Source organism: Rhododendron vialii, chromosome 5a (genome assembly GCF_030253575.1).
Source record: "Rhododendron vialii isolate Sample 1 chromosome 5a, ASM3025357v1".
Lineage (NCBI taxonomy): Eukaryota > Viridiplantae > Streptophyta > Magnoliopsida > Ericales > Ericaceae > Rhododendron > Rhododendron vialii.
In genome coordinates this window covers 21,138,433-21,157,272 of record NC_080561.1, presented here as the reverse complement: position 1 = coordinate 21,157,272, position 18,840 = coordinate 21,138,433, and positions in this window count along the sequence as shown.

The following is an 18,840-nucleotide window of genomic DNA, read 5'->3' as shown; positions in this document are numbered from 1 at the left end:
CAAACCACACCAAAACGATGCAATACCGTACGAGTACATCCATACGGCACCAAATCACACCAAAATTGTGCAATACCGTACGAGTACGTGGATACGATACCAAACCACACCAAAACGGTGCAATACCGTACGAGGACATCCATACGGTACCAAACCACACAAAAACGGCGCAATACCGTACGAGTACTTCGTTACGGTACGAAACCACACCAAAACGGTACAATACCGTATGAGTACATCCATACGGTACCAGACCACGCCAAAACGGTGCAATACCGTACGAGTACTTCGTTACGGTACCAAAACCACACCAAAACGGTACAATACCGTACGAGTACATCCATACGGTACCAAACCACACCAAAACGGTGCAATACCGTACGAGTACTTCGTTACGGTACAAAACCACACCAAAACGGTACAATACCGTACGAGTACATCCATACGGTACCAAACCACACCAAAACGGTGCAATACCGTACGAGTACTTCGTTACGGTACCAAACCACACCAAAACCGTGCAATACCGTACGAGTACATCCATACGGCACCAAATCACACCAAAATTGTGCAATACCGTACGAGTACATGGATACGATACCAAACCACACCAAAACGGTGCAATACCGTACGAGGACATCCATACGGTACCAAACCACACAAAAACGGTGCAATACCGTACGAGTACTTCGTTACGGTATGAAACCACACCAAAACGGTACAATACCGTACGAGTACATGCATACGGTACCAAACCACACCAAAACGGTGCAATACCGTACGAGTACTTCGTTACAGTACAAAACCACACCAAAACGGTACAATACCGTACGAGTACATCCATACGGTACCAAACCACACCAAAACGGTGCAATACCGTACGAGTACTTCGTTACGGTACCAACCAACACCAAAACGGTGCAATACCGTACGAGTACATCCATACGGTACCAAACCACACCAACACGGTTCAATACCGTACGAGTACTTCGTTACGGTACCAAACCACACCAAAACGGTGCAATACCGTACGAGTACTTCGTTACGGTACCAAACCACACCAAAACGGTGCAATACCGTACGAGTACTTCGTTACGGTACCCAACCACACCAAAACGGTGCAATACCGTACGAGTACTTCGTTACGGTACCAAACCACACCAAAACGGTGCAATACCGTACGAGTACTTCGTTACGGTACCAAAACCACACCAAAACGGTACAATACCGTACGAGTACATCCATACGGTACCAAACCACACCAAAACGGTGCAATACCGTACGAGTACTTCGTTACGGTACAAAACCACACCAAAACGGTACAATACCGTACGAGTACATCCATACGGTACCAAACCACACCAAAACGGTGCAATACCGTACGAGTACTTCGTTACGGTACCAAACCACACCAAAACCGTGCAATACCGTACGAGTACATCCATACGGCACCAAATCACACCAAAATTGTGCAATACCGTACGAGTACATGGATACGATACCAAACCACACCAAAACGGTGCAATACCGTACGAGGACATCCATACGGTACCAAACCACACAAAAACGGTGCAATACCGTACGAGTACTTCGTTACGGTATGAAACCACACCAAAACGGTACAATACCGTACGAGTACATGCATACGGTACCAAACCACACCAAAACGGTGCAATACCGTACGAGTACTTCGTTACAGTACAAAACCACACCAAAACGGTACAATACCGTACGAGTACATCCATACGGTACCAAACCACACCAAAACGGTGCAATACCGTACGAGTACTTCGTTACGGTACCAACCAACACCAAAACGGTGCAATACCGTACGAGTACATCCATACGGTACCAAACCACACCAACACGGTTCAATACCGTACGAGTACTTCGTTACGGTACCAAACCACACCAAAACGGTGCAATACCGTACTAGTACTTCGTTACGGTACCAAACCACACCAAAAAGGTGCAATACCGTACGAGTACATCCATACGGCACCAAATCACACCAAAATTGGGCAATACCGTACGAGTACGTGCATACGATACCAAACCACACCAAAACGGTGCAATACCGTACGAGGACATCCATACGGTACCAAACCACATAAAAACGGTGCAATACCGTACGAGTACTTCGTTACGGTACGAAACCACACCAAAACGGTACAATACCGTACGAGTACATCCATACGGTACCAAACCACACCAAAACTGTGCAATACCGTACGAGGACATCCATACGGTACCAAGCCACCCAAAAACGGTGGAATACCGTACGAGTACTTCGATACGGTACCAACCCACACCGAAACGGTACATACCGTACGAGTACATCCATACGGTACTAAACCACACCAAAACGGTGCAATACCGTACGAGTACTTCGTTACGGTACCAAAACCACACCAAAACGGTACAATACCGTACGAGTACACCCATACGGTACCGAACCACACCAAAACGGTGCAATACCGTACGAGTACTTCGTTACGGTACCAAACCACACCAAAACGGTGCAATACCGTACGAGTACTTCGTTACGGTACCAAACCACACCAAAACGGTGCAATACCGTACGAGTACTTCGTTACGGTACCAAACCACACCAAAACGGTGCAATACCGTACGAGTACATCCATACGGTACCAAACCACACCAAAACGGTGCAATACCGTACGAGTACATCCATACGGTACCAAACCACACGAAAACGGTTCAATACCGTACGAGTACATCCTTACGGCACCAAACCACACCAAAACGGTGCAATACCGTACGAGTACTTCGTTACGGTACCAAACCACACCAAAACGGTGCAATACCGTACGAGTACATCCATACGGTACCAAACTACACCAAAAGGGTGCAATACCGTACGAGTACTTCGTTACGGTACCAAACCACACCAAAACGGTGCAATACCGTACGAGTACATCCATACGGCACCAAACCACACCAAAACGGTGCAATACCGTACGAGTACTTCGTTACGGTACCAAACCACACCAAAACGGTGCAATACCGTACGAGTACATCCATACGGCACCAAATCACACCAAAATTGGGCAATACCGTACGAGTACGTGCATACGATACCAAACCACACCAAAACGGTGCAATACCGTACGAGGACATCCATACGGTACCAAACCACACAAAAACGGTGCAATACCGTACGAGTACTTCGTTACGGTACGAAATCACACCAAAACGGTACAATACCGTACGAGTACATCCATACGGTACCGAACCACACCAAAACGGTGCAATACCGTACGAGGACATCCATACGGTACCAAGCCACCCAAAAACGGTGGAATACCGTACGAGTACTTCGATATGGTACCAAACCACACCAAAAATGGTACATACCGTACGAGTACATCCATACGGTACTAAACCACACCAAAACGGTGCAATACCGTACGAGTACTTCGTTACGGTACCAAACCACACCAAAACGGTACAATACCGTACGAGTACACCCATACGGTACCGAACCACACCAAAACGGTGCAATACCGTACGAGTACTTCGTTACGGTACCAAACCACACCAAAACGGTGCAATACCGTACGAGTACATCCATACGGTACCAAACCACACCAAAACGGTTCAATACCGTACGAGTACATCCTTACGGCACCAAACCACACCAAAACGGTGCAATACCGTACGAGTACTTCGTTACGGTACCAAACCACACCAAAACGGTGCAATACCGAACGAGTACATCCATACGGCACCAAATCACACCAAAATTGGGCAATACCGTACGAGTACGTGCATACGATACCAAACCACACCAAAACGGTGCAATACCGTACGAGGACATCCATACGGTACCAAACCACATAAAAACGGTGCAATACCGTACGAGTACTTCGTTACGGTACGAAACCACACCAAAACGGTACAATACCGTACGAGTACATCCATACGGTACCAAACCACACCAAAACTGTGCAATACCGTACGAGGACATCCATACGGTACCAAGCCACCCAAAAACGGTGGAATACCGTACGAGTACTTCGATACGGTACCAACCCACACCGAAACGGTACATACCGTACGAGTACATCCATACGGTACTAAACCACACCAAAACGGTGCAATACCGTACGAGTACTTCGTTACGGTACCAAAACCACACCAAAACGGTACAATACCGTACGAGTACACCCATACGGTACCGAACCACACCAAAACGGTGCAATACCGTACGAGTACTTCGTTACGGTACCAAACCACACCAAAACGGTGCAATACCGTACGAGTACTTCGTTACGGTACCAAACCACACCAAAACGGTGCAATACCGTACGAGTACTTCGTTACGGTACCAAACCACACCAAAACGGTGCAATACCGTACGAGTACATCCATACGGTACCAAACCACACCAAAACGGTTCAATACCGTACGAGTACATCCTTACGGCACCAAACCACACCAAAACGGTGCAATACCGTACGAGTACTTCGTTACGGTACCAAACCACACCAAAAAGGTGCAATACCGTACGAGTACATCCATACGGTACGAAACTACACCAAAACGGTGCAATACCGTACGAGTACTTCGTTACGGTACCAAACCACACTAAAACGGTGCAATACCGTACAAGTACATCCATACGGTACCAAACCACACCAAAACGGTACAATACCGTACGAGTACTTCGTTAAGGTACCAAACCACACCAAAACGGTGCAATACCGTACGAGTACTTCGTTACGGTACCAAACCACACCAAAACGGTACAATACCGTACGAGTAAATCCATACGGTACCAAACCACACCAAAACGGTGCAATACCGTACGAGTACTTCGTTACGATACGAAACCACACCAAAACGGTACAATACCGTACGAGTACATCCATACGGTACCAAACCACACCAAAACGGTGCAATACCGTACGAGTACTTCGTTACGGTACCAAACCACACGAAAACGGTGCAATACCGTACGAGTACATCCATACGGCACCAAATCACACCAAAATTGTGCAATACCGTACGAGTACGTGCATACGATACCAAACCACACCAAAACGGTGCAATACCGTACGAGGACATCCATACGGTACCAAACCACACAAAAACGGTGCAATACCGTACGAGTACTTCGTTACGGTATGAAATCACACCAAAACGGTACAATACCGTACGAGTACACCCATACGGTACCGAACCACACTAAAACGGTGCAATACCGTACGAGTACTTCGTTACGGTACCAAACCACACCAAAACGGTGCAATACCGTACGAGTACATCCATACGGTACCAAACCACACCAAAACGGTTCAATACCGTACGAGTACATCCTTACGGCACCAAACCACACCAAAACGGTGCAATACCGTACGAGTACTTCGTTACGGTACCAAACCACACCAAAACTGTGCAATACCGTACGAGTACATCCATACGGTACGAAACTACACCAAAACGGTGCAATACCGTACGAGTACTTCGTTACGGTACCAAACCACACCAAAACGGTGCAATACCGTACGAGTACATCCATACGGTACCAAACCACACCAAAACGGTTCAATACCGTACGAGTACATCCTTACGGCACCAAACCACACCAAAACGGTGCAATACCGTACGAGTACTTCGTTACGGTACCAAACCACACCAAAACGGTGCAATACCGAACGAGTACATCCATACGGCACCAAATCACACCAAAATTGGGCAATACCGTACTAGTACGTGCATACGATACCAAACCACACCAAAACGGTGCAATACCGTACGAGGACATCCATACGGTACCAAACCACATAAAAACGGTGCAATACCGTACGAGTACTTCGTTACGGTACGAAACCACACCAAAACGGTACAATACCGTACGAGTACATCCATACGGTACCAAACCACACCAAAACTGTGCAATACCGTACGAGGACATCCATACGGTACCAAGCCACCCAAAAACGGTGGAATACCGTACGAGTACTTCGATACGGTACCAACCCACACCAAAACGGTACATACCGTACGAGTACATCCATACGGTACTAAACCACTCCAAAACGGTGCAATACCGTACGAGTACTTCGTTACGGTACCAAAACCACACCAAAACGGTACAATACCGTACGAGTACACCCATACGGTACCGAACCACACCAAAACGGTGCAATACCGTACGAGTACTTCGTTACGGTACCAAACCACACCAAAACGGTGCAATACCGTACGAGTACATCCATACGGTACCAAACCACACCAAAACGGTTCAATACCGTACGAGTACATCCTTACGGCACCAAACCACACCAAAACGGTGCAATACCGTACGAGTACTTCGTTACGGTACCAAACCACACCAAAACGGTGCAATACCGTACGAGTACATCCATACGGTACGAAACTACACCAAAACGGTGCAATACCGTACGAGTACTTCGTTACGGTACCAAACCACACTAAAACGGTGCAATACCGTACAAGTACATCCATACGGTACCAAACCACACCAAAACGGTACAATACCGTACGAGTACTTCGTTACGGTACCAAACCACACCAAAACGGTGCAATACCGTACGAGTACTTCGTTACGGTACCAAACCACACCAAAACGGTACAATACCGTACGAGTAAATCCATACGGTACCAAACCACACCAAAACGGTGCAATACCGTACGAGTACTTCGTTACGGTACGAAACCACACCAAAACGGTACAATACCGTACGAGTACATCCATACGGTACCAAACCACACCAAAACGGTGCAATACCGTACGAGTACTTCGTTACGGTACCAAACCACACGAAAACGGTGCAATACCGTACGAGTACATCCATACGGCACCAAATCACACCAAAATTGTGCAATACCGTACGAGTACGTGCATACGATACCAAACCACACCAAAACGGTGCAATACCGTACGAGGACATCCATACGGTACCAAACCACACAAAAACGGTGCAATACCGTACGAGTACTTCGTTACGGTATGAAATCACACCAAAACGGTACAATACCGTACGAGTACACCCATACGGTACCGAACCACACTAAAACGGTGCAATACCGTACGAGTACTTCGTTACGGTACCAAACCACACCAAAACGGTGCAATACCGTACGAGTACATCCATACGGTACCAAACCACACCAAAACGGTTCAATACCGTACGAGTACATCCTTACGGCACCAAACCACACCAAAACGGTGCAATACCGTACGAGTACTTCGTTACGGTACCAAACCACACCAAAACGGTGCAATACCGTACGAGTACATCCATACGGTACGAAACTACACCAAAACGGTGCAATACCGTACGAGTACTTCGTTACGGTACCAAACCACACTAAAACGGTGCAATACCGTACAAGTACATCCATACGGTACCAAACAACACCAAAACGGTACAATACCGTACGAGTACTTCGTTACGGTACCAAACCACACCAAAACGGTGCAATACCGTACGAGTACTTCGTTACGGTACCAAACCACACCAAAACGGTACAATACCGTACGAGTAAATCCATACGGTACCAAACCACACCAAAACGGTGCAATACCGTACGAGTACATCGTTACGGTACGAAACCACACCAAAACGGTACAATACCGTACGAGTACATCCATACGGTACCAAACCATACCAAAACGGTGCAATACCGTACGAGTACTTCGTTACGGTACCAAACCACACGAAAACGGTGCAATACCGTACGAGTACATCCATACGGCACCAAATCACACCAAAATTGTGCAATACCGTACGAGTACGTGCATACGATACCAAACCACACCAAAACGGTGCAATACCGTACGAGGACATCCATACGGTACCAAACCACACAAAAACGGTGCAATACCGTACGAGTACTTCGTTACGGTACGAAACCACACCAAAACGGTACAATACCGTTCGAGTACATCCACACGGTACCAAACCACACCAAAACGGTGCAATACCGTACGAGTACTTCGTGACGGTACAAAACCACACGAAAACGGTGCAATACCGTGCGAGGACATCCATACGGTACCAAACCACACAAAAACGGTGCAATACTGTACGAGTACTTCGTTACGGTACAAAACGACACCAAAACGGTGCAATACCGTACGAGGACATCCATACGGTACCAAACCACACAAAAACAGTGCAATACCGTACGAGTACTTCGATACGGTACCAAACCACACCAAAACGGTACAATACCGTACGAGTACATCCACACGGTACGAAACCACACCAAAACGGTGCAATACCGTACGAGTACTTCATTACGGTACCAAACCACACCAAAACGGTATAATACCGTACGAGTACACCCATACGGTACCGAACCACACCAAAACGGTGCAATACCGTACGAGTACTTCGTTACGGTACCAAACCACACCAAAACGGTGCAATACCATACGAGTACATCCATACGGGACCAAACCACACCAAAACGGTTCAATACCGTACGAGTACATCCTTACGGCACCAAACCACACCAAAACGGTGCAATACCGTACGAGTACTTCGTTACGGTACCAAACCACACCAAAACGGTGCAATACCGAACGAGTACATCCATACGGCACCAAATCACACCAAAATTGGGCAATACCGTACGAGTACGTGCATACGATACCAAACCACACCAAAACGGTGCAATACCGTACGAGGACATCCATACGGTACCAAACCACACCAAAACGGTGCAATACCGTACGAGTACTTCGTTACGGTACAAAACCACACAAAAACGGTACAATACCGTACGAGTACATCCATACGGTACCAAACCACACCAAAACGGTTCAATACCGTACGAGTACTTCGTTACGGTACCAAACCACACCAAAACGGTACAATACCGTACGAGTACGTCCATACGGTACCAAACCAGACCAAAACGGTACAATACCGTACAAGTACTCCCATACGGTACCGAACCACACCAAAACGGTGCAATACCGTACGAGTACTTCGTTACGGTACCAAACCACACCAAAACGGTGCAATACCGTACGAGTACATCCATATGGTACCAAACCACACCAAAACGGTTCAATACCGTACGAGTACATCCTTACGGCACCAAACCACACCAAAACGGTGCAATACCGTATGAGTACTTCGTTACGGTACCAAACCACACTAAAACGGTGCAATACCGTACGAGCACATCCATACGGTACCAAACCACACCAAAACGGTACAATACCGTACGAGTACATCCACACGGTACGAAACCACACCAAAACGGTGCAATACCGTACGAGTACTTCATTACGAAACCAAACCACACCAAAACGGTATAATACCGTACGAGTACACCCATACGGTACCGAACCACACCAAAACGGTGCAATACCGTACGAGTACTTCGTTACGGTACCAAACCACACCAAAACGGTGCAATACCATACGAGTACATCCATACGGTACCAAACCACACCAAAACGGTGCAATACCGTACGAGTACTTCGTTACGGTACAAAACCACACCAAAACGGTACAATACCGTACGAGTACATCCATACGGTACCAAACCACACCAAAACGGTGCAATACCGTACGAGTACTTCGTTACGGTACCAAACCACACCAAAACGGTGCAATATCGTACGAGTACATACATACGGCACCAAATCACACCAAAATTGTGCAATACCGTACGAGTACGTGCATGCGATACCAAACCACACCAAAACGGTGCAATACCGTACGAGGACATCCATACGGTACCAAACCACACAAAAACGGTGCAATACCGTACGAGTACTTCGATACGGTACCAAACCACACCAAAACGGTACAATACCGTACGAGTACATCCACACGGTACGAAACCACACCAAAACGGTGCAATACCGTACGAGTACTTCATTACGGTACCAAACCACACCAAAACGGTACAATACCGTACGAGTACACCCATACGGTACCGAACCACACCAAAACGGTGCAATACCGTACGAGTACTTCGTTACGGTACAAAACCACACCAAAATGGTGCAATACCGTACGACTACATCCATACGGTACCAAACCACACCAAAACGGTTCAATACCGTACGAGTACATCCTTACGGCACCAAACCACACCAAAACGGTGCAATACCGTACGAGTACTTCGTTACGGTACCAAACCACACAAAAACGGTGCAATACCGTACGAGTACATCCATACGGTACCAAACTACACCAAAACGGTGCAATACTGTACGAGTACTTCGTTACGGTACCAAACCACACCAAAACGGTACAATACCGTACGAGTAAATCCATACGGTACCAAACCACACCAAAACGGTGCAATACCGTACGAGTACTTCGTTACGATACCAAACACCACCAAAACGGTACAATACCGTACGAGAACGTCCATACGGTACCAAACCACACCAAAACGGTACAATACCGTACAAGTACTCCCATACGGTACCGAACCACACCAAAACGGTGCAATACCGTACGAGTACTTCGTTACGGTACCAAACCACACCAAAACGGTGCAATACCGTACGAGTACATCCATATGGTACCAAACCACACCAAAACGGTTCAATACCGTACGAGTACATCCTTACGGCACCAAACCACACCAAAACGGTGCAATACCGTACGAGTACTTCGTTACGGTACCAAACCACACTAAAACGGTGCAATACCGTACGAGCACATCCATACGGTACCAAACCACACCAAAACGGTGCAATACCGTACGAGTACTTCGTTACGGTACCAAACCACACTAAAACGGTGCAATACCGTACGAGTACTTCGTTACGGTACAGAACCACACCAAAACGGTGCAATACCGTACGAGGACATCCATACGGTACCAAACCACACAAAAACGGTGCAATACCGTACGAGTACTTCGATACGGTACCAAACTACACCAAAACGGTACAATACCGTACGAGTACATCCATACGGTACTTAACCACACCAAAACGGTTCAATACCGTACGAGTACTTCGTTACGGTACCAAACCACACCAAAACGGTACAATACCGTACGAGTACTCCCATACGGTACCGAACCACACCAAAACGGTGCAATACCGTACGAGTACTTCGTTACGGTACCAAACCACACCAAAACGGTGCAATACCGTACGAGTACATCCATACGGTACCAAACCACACCAAAACGGTTCAATACCGTACGAGTACATCCTTACGGCACCAAACCACACCAAAACGGTGCAATACCGTATGAGTACTTCGTTACGGTACCAAACCACACCAAAACGGTGCAATACCGTACGAGTACATCCATACGGTACCAAACTACACCAAAACGGTGCAATACCGTACGAGTACTTCGTTACGGTACCAAACCACACTAAAACGGTGCAATACCGTACGAGTACATCCATACGGTACCAAACCACACCAAAACGGTACAATACCGTACGAGTACTTCGTTACGGTACCAAACCACACCAAAACGGTGCAATACCGTACGATTACTTCGTTACGGTACCAAACCACACCAAAACGGTACAATACCGTACGAGTAAATCCATACGGTACCAAACCACACCAAAAGGGTGCAATACCGTACGAGTACTTCGTTACGGTACAAAACCACACAAAAACGGTACAATACCGTACGAGTACATCCATACGGTACCAAACCACACCAAAACGGTGCAATACCGTACGAGTACTTCGTTACGGTACCAAACCACACCAAAACGGTGCAATATCGTACGAGTACATACATACGGCACCAATCACACCAAAATTGTGCAATACCGTACGAGTACGTGCATACGATACCAAACCACACCAAAACAGTGCAATACCGTACGAGGACATCCATACGGTACCAAACCACACAAAAACGGTGCAATACCGTACGAGTACTTCGTTACGGTACGAAACCACACCAAAACGGTACAATACCGTTCGAGTACATCCATACGGTACCAAACCTCACCAAAACGGTGCAATACCGTACGAGTACTTCGTTACGGTACCAAACCACACCAAAACGGTGCAATACCGTACGAGTACATCCATACGGTACCAAACCACACCAAAACGGTTCAATACCGTACGAGTACATCCATACGGCACCAAACCACACCAAAACGGTGCAATACCGTACGAGTACTTCGTTACATTTCCAAACCACACCAAAACGGTGCAATACCGTACGAGTACATCCATACGGTACCAAACCACACCAAAACGGTGCAATACCATACGAGTACTTCGTTACAGTACGAAACCACACCAAAACGGTACAATACCGTATGAGTACTTCGTTACGGTACCAAACCACACTAAAACGGTGCAATACAGTACGAGTACATCCATACGGTTCCAAACCACACCAAAACGGTACAATACCGTACGAGTACTTCGTTACGGTACCAAACCACACCAAAACGGTACAATACCGTACGAGTACTTCGTTACAGTACCAAACCACACCAAAACGGTGCAATACCGTACGAGTACTTCGTTACGGTACCAAACCACACCAAAACGGTACGATACTGTACGAGTACATCCATACGGTACCAAACCACACCAAAACGGTGCAATACCGTACGAGTACTTCGTTACGGTACCAAACCACACCAAAACGGTACAATACCGTACGAGTACATCCATACGGTACCACACCACACCAAAACGGTGCAATACCGTACGAGTACTTCGTTACGGTACCAAACCACAGCAAAATGGTACAATACCGTACGAGTACATCCATACGGCACCAAACCACACCAAAACGGTGCAATACCGTACGAGTACTTCGTTACGGTACCAAACCACACCAAAACGGTACAATACCGTACGAGTACTTCGTCACGGCACCAAACCACACGAAAACGGTGCAATACCGTACAAGTACATCCATACGGTACCAAACCACACCAAAACGGGGCAATACCGTCCGAGTACATCCATACGGCACCAAACCACACCAAAACGGTGCAATACCGTACGAGTACATCGTTACGGTACCAAACCACACCAAAATGGTACAATACCGTACGAGTACTTCGTTACGGTACCAAACCACACCTAAACGGTGCAATACCGTACGAGTACATCCATACGGTACCAAACCACATCAAAACGGTGCAATACGGTACGAGTACATTCATACGGTACCAAACCAAACCAAAACGGTGCAATACCGTGCGAGTACATCCATACGGTACCAAACCACACCAAAATGGTGCAATACCGTGCGAGTACATACATACGGTACCAAACCACACCAAAACAGTGCAATACCGTACGAGTACTTCGTTACGGTACCAAACCACACCAAAACGGTGCAATACCGTACGAGTACTTCGTTACGGTACCAAACCACACCAAAACGGTACAATACCGTACGAGTACTACGTTACGGTACCAAACCACACCAAAACGGTGCATTACCGTACAAGTACATCCATACGGTACCAAACCACACCAAAACGGTACAATACCGTACGAGTACTTCGTTACGGTACCAAACCACACCAAAACGGTGCAATACCGTACGAGTACTTCGTTACGGTACCAAACCACACCAAAACGGTACAATACCGTAAGAGTACATCCATACGGTACCAAACCACACCAAAACGGTGCAATACCGTACGAGTACTTCGTTACGGTACCAAACCACACCAAAACGGTGCAATACCGTAAGAGTACATCCATACGGTACCAAACCACACCAAAACGGTGCAATACCGTACGAGTACATCCATACGGCACCAAATCACACCAAAATTGTGAAATACCGAACGAGTACGTGCATACGATACCAAACCGCACCAAAACGGTGCAATACCGTACGAGGACATCCATACGGTACCAAACCACACAAAAACGGTGCAATACCGTACGAGTACTTCGTTACGGTACCAAACCACACCAAAACGGTACAATACCGTACGAGTAAATCCATACGGTACCAAACCACACCAAAACGGTGCAATACCGTACGAGTACTTCGTTACGGTACCGAACCACACCAAAACGGTGCAATACCGTACGAGTACATCCATACGGTACCGAACCACACCAAAACGGTGCAATACCGTACGAGTACTTCGTTACGGTACCAAACCACACCAAAACGGTGCAATACCGTACGAGTACTACGTTACGGTACCCAACCACACCAAAACGGTACAATACCGTACGAGTACTATGTTACGGTACCAAACCACACCAAAACGGTACAATACCGTAAGAGTACATCCATACGGTACCAAACCACACCAAAACGGTGCAATACCGTACGAGTACTTCGTTACTGTACCAAACCACACCAAAACGGTGCAATACCGTAAGAGTACATCCATACGGTACCAAACCACACCAAAACGGTGCAATACCGTACGAGTACATCCATACGGCACCAACTCACACCAAAATTGTGCAATACCGTACGATTACGTGCATACGATACCAAACCACACCAAAACGGTACAATACCGTACGAGGACATCCATACGGTACCAAACCACACAAAAACGGTGCAATACCGTACGAGTACTTCGTTACGGTACCAAACCACACCAAAACGGTCCAATACCGTACGAGTAAATCCATACGGTACCAAACCACACCAAAACGGTGCAATACCGTACGAGTACTTCGTTACGGTTCCGAACCACACCAAAACGGTGCAATACCGTACGAGTACATCCATACAGTACCGAACCACACCAAAACGGTGCAATACCGTACGAGTACTTCGTTACGGTACCAAACCACACCAAAACGGTGCAATACCGTACGAGTACATCCATACAGTACCAAACCACACCAAAACGGTTCAATACCGTACGAGTACATCCATACGGCACCAAACCACACCAAAACGGTGCAATACCGTATGAGTACTTCGTTACGGTACCAAACTACACCAAAACGGTGCAATACCGTACGAGTGCATCCATGCGGTACCAAACCACACCAAAACGGTGCAATACCGTACGAGTACTTCGTTACGGTACCAAACCACACAAAAACGGTGCAATACCGTACGAGTACATCCATACGATACCAAACCACACCAAAACGGTACAATACCGTACGAGTACTTCGTTACGGTACCAAACCACAACAAAATGGTGCAATACCGTATGAGTACTTCGTTACGGTACCAAACCACACCAAAAGGGTACAATACCGTACGAGTAAATCCATACGGTACCAAACCACACCAAAACGGTGCAATACTGTACGAGTACTTCGTTACGGTACCAAACCACACCAAAACGGAGCAATACCGTACGAGTACATCCATACGGTACCAAACCACACCAAAACGGTGCAATACCGTACGAGTACTTCGTTACGGTACCAAACCACACCAAAACGGTACAATACTGTACGAGCACTTCGTTACGGTACCAAACCACACGAAAACGGTGCAATACCGTACGAGTACATCCATACGGTACCAAACCACCCCAAAACGGTGCAATACCGTACGACTACTTCGTTACAGTACCAAACCACACCAAAACGGTACAGTACCGTACGAGTACTTCGTCACGGCACCAAACCACACGAAAACGGTGCAATACCGTACAAGTACATCCATACGGTACCAAACCACACCAAAACGGGGCAATACCGTCCGAGTACATCCATACGCTACCAAACCACACCAAAACGGTGCAATACCGTACGAGTACATCGTTACAGTACCAAACCACACCAAAATGGTACAATACCGTACGAGTACTTCGTTACGGTACCAAACCACACCTAAACGGTGCAATACCGTACGAGTACATCCATACGGTACCAAACCACATCAAAACGGTGCAATAGGGTACGAGTACATTCATACGGTACCAAACCAAACCAAAACGGTGCAATACCGTGCGAGTACATCCATACGGTACCAAACCACACCAAAATGGTGCAATACCGTGCGAGTACATACATACGGTACCAAACCACACCAAAACAGTGCAATACCGTACGAGTACTTTGTTACGGTACCAAACCACACCAAAACGGTGCAATACCGTACGAGTACTTCGTTACGGTACCAAACCACACCAAAACGGTACAATACCATACGAGTACATCCATACGGTACCAAACCACACCAAAACGGTGCAATACCGTACGAGTACTTCGTTACGGTACAAAACCACACCAAAACGGTACAATACCGTACGAGTACATCCATACGGTACCAAACCACACCAAAACGGTGCAATACCGTACGAGTACATCCATACGGTACCAAACTACACCAAAACGGTGCAATACCGTACGAGTACTTCGTTACGGTACGAAACCACACCAAAACGGTACAATACCGTACGAGTACATCCATACGGTACCAAACCACACCAAAACGGTGCAATACCGTACGAGTACTTCGTTACGGTACAGAACCACACCAAAACGGTGCAATACTGTACGAGGACATCCATACGGTACCAAACCACACAAAAACGGTGCAATACCGTACGAGTACTTCGATACGGTACCAAACTACACCAAAACGGTACAATACCGTACGAGTACATCCATACGGTACTTAACCACACCAAAACGGTTCAATACCGTACGAGTACTTCGTTACGGTACCAAACCACACCAAAACGGTACAATACCGTACGAGTACTCCCATACGGTACCGAACCACACCAAAACGGTGCAATACCGTACGAGTACTTCGTTACGGTACCAAACCACACCAAAACGGTGCAATACCGTACGAGTACATCCATACGGTACCAAACCACACCAAAACGGTTCAATACCGTACGAGTACATCCTTACGGCACCAAACCACACCAAAACGGTGCAATACCGTATGAGTACTTCGTTACGGTACCAAACCACACCAAAACGGTGCAATACCGTACGAGTACATCCATACGGTACCAAACTACACCAAAACGGTGCAATACCGTACGAGTACTTCGTTACGGTACCAAACCACACTAAAACGGTGCAATACCGTACGAGTACATCCATACGGTACCAAACCACACCAAAACGGTACAATACCGTACGAGTACTTCGTTACGGTACCAAACCACACCAAAACGGTGCAATACCGTACGATTACTTCGTTACGGTACCAAACCACACCAAAACGGTACAATACCGTACGAGTAAATCCATACGGTACCAAACCACACCAAAAGGGTGCAATACCGTACGAGTACTTCGTTACGGTACCAAACCACCCCAAAACGGTACAATACCGTACGAGTACATCCATACGGTACCAAACCACACCAAAACGGTTCAATACCGTACGAGTACTTCGTTACGGTACAACACCACACCAAAACGGTACAATACCGTACGAGTACATCCATACGGTACCAAACCACACCAAAACGGTGCAATACCGTACGAGTACTTCATTACGGTACCAAACCACACCAAAACGGTGCAATATCGTACGAGTACATACATACGGCACCAAATCACACCAAAATTGTGCAATACCGTACGAGTACGTGCCTACGATACCAAACAACACCAAAACAGTGCAATACCATACGAGGACATCCATACGGTACCAAACCACACAAAAACGGTGCAATACCGTACGAGTACTTCGTTACGGTACGAAACCACACCAAAACGGTACAATACCGTTCGAGTACATCCATACGGTACCAAACCACACCAAAACGGTGCAATACCGTACGAGTACTTCGTTACGGTACCAAACCACACCAAAACGGTACAATACCGTACGAGTACATCCATACGGTACCAAACCACACCAAAACGGTGCAATACCGTACAAGTACTTCGTTACGGTACCAAACCACACCAAAACGGTGCAATACCGTACGAGTACATCCATACGGTACCAAACCACACCAAAACGGTTCAATACCGTACGAGTACATCCATACGGCACCAAACCACACCAAAACGGTGCAATACCGTACGAGTACTTCGTTACATTTCCAAACCACACCAAAACGGTGCAATACCGTACGAGTACATCCATACGGTACCAAACCACACCAAAACGGTGCAATACCGTACGAGTACTTCGTTACAGTACCAAAACACACCAAAACGGTACAATACCGTACGAGTACTTCGTTAGGGTACCAAACCACACTAAAACGGTGCAATACCGTACGAGTACATCCATACGGCACCAAACCACACCAAAACGGTACAATACCGTACGAGTACTTCGTTACAGCACCAAACCACACCAAAACGGTGCAATACCGTACGAGTACTTCGTTACGGTACCAAACCACACCAAAACGGTACAATACTGTACGAGTACATCCATACGGTACCAAACCACACAAAAACGGTGCAATACCGTACGAGTACTTTGTTACGGTACCAAACCACACCAAAACGGTACAATACCGTACGAGTACATCCATACGGTACCACACCACACCAAAACGGTGCAATACCATACGAGTACTTCGTTACGGTACCAAACCACAGCAAAATGGTACAATACCGTACGAGTACATCCATACGGTACCAAACCACACCAAAACGGTGCAATACCGTACGAGTACTTCGTTACCGTACCAAACCACACCAAAACGGTACAATACCGTACGAGTACTTCGTCACGGCACCAAACCACACGAAAACGGTGCAATACCGTACAAGTACATCCATACGGTACCAAACCACATGAAAACGGGGCAATACCGTCCGAGTACATCCATACGGTACCAAACCACACCAAAACGGTGCAGTACCGTACGAGTACATCGTTACGGTACCAAACCACACCAAAATGGTACAATACCGTACGAGTACTTCGTTACGGTACCAAACCACACCTAAACGGTGCAATACCGTACGAGTACAT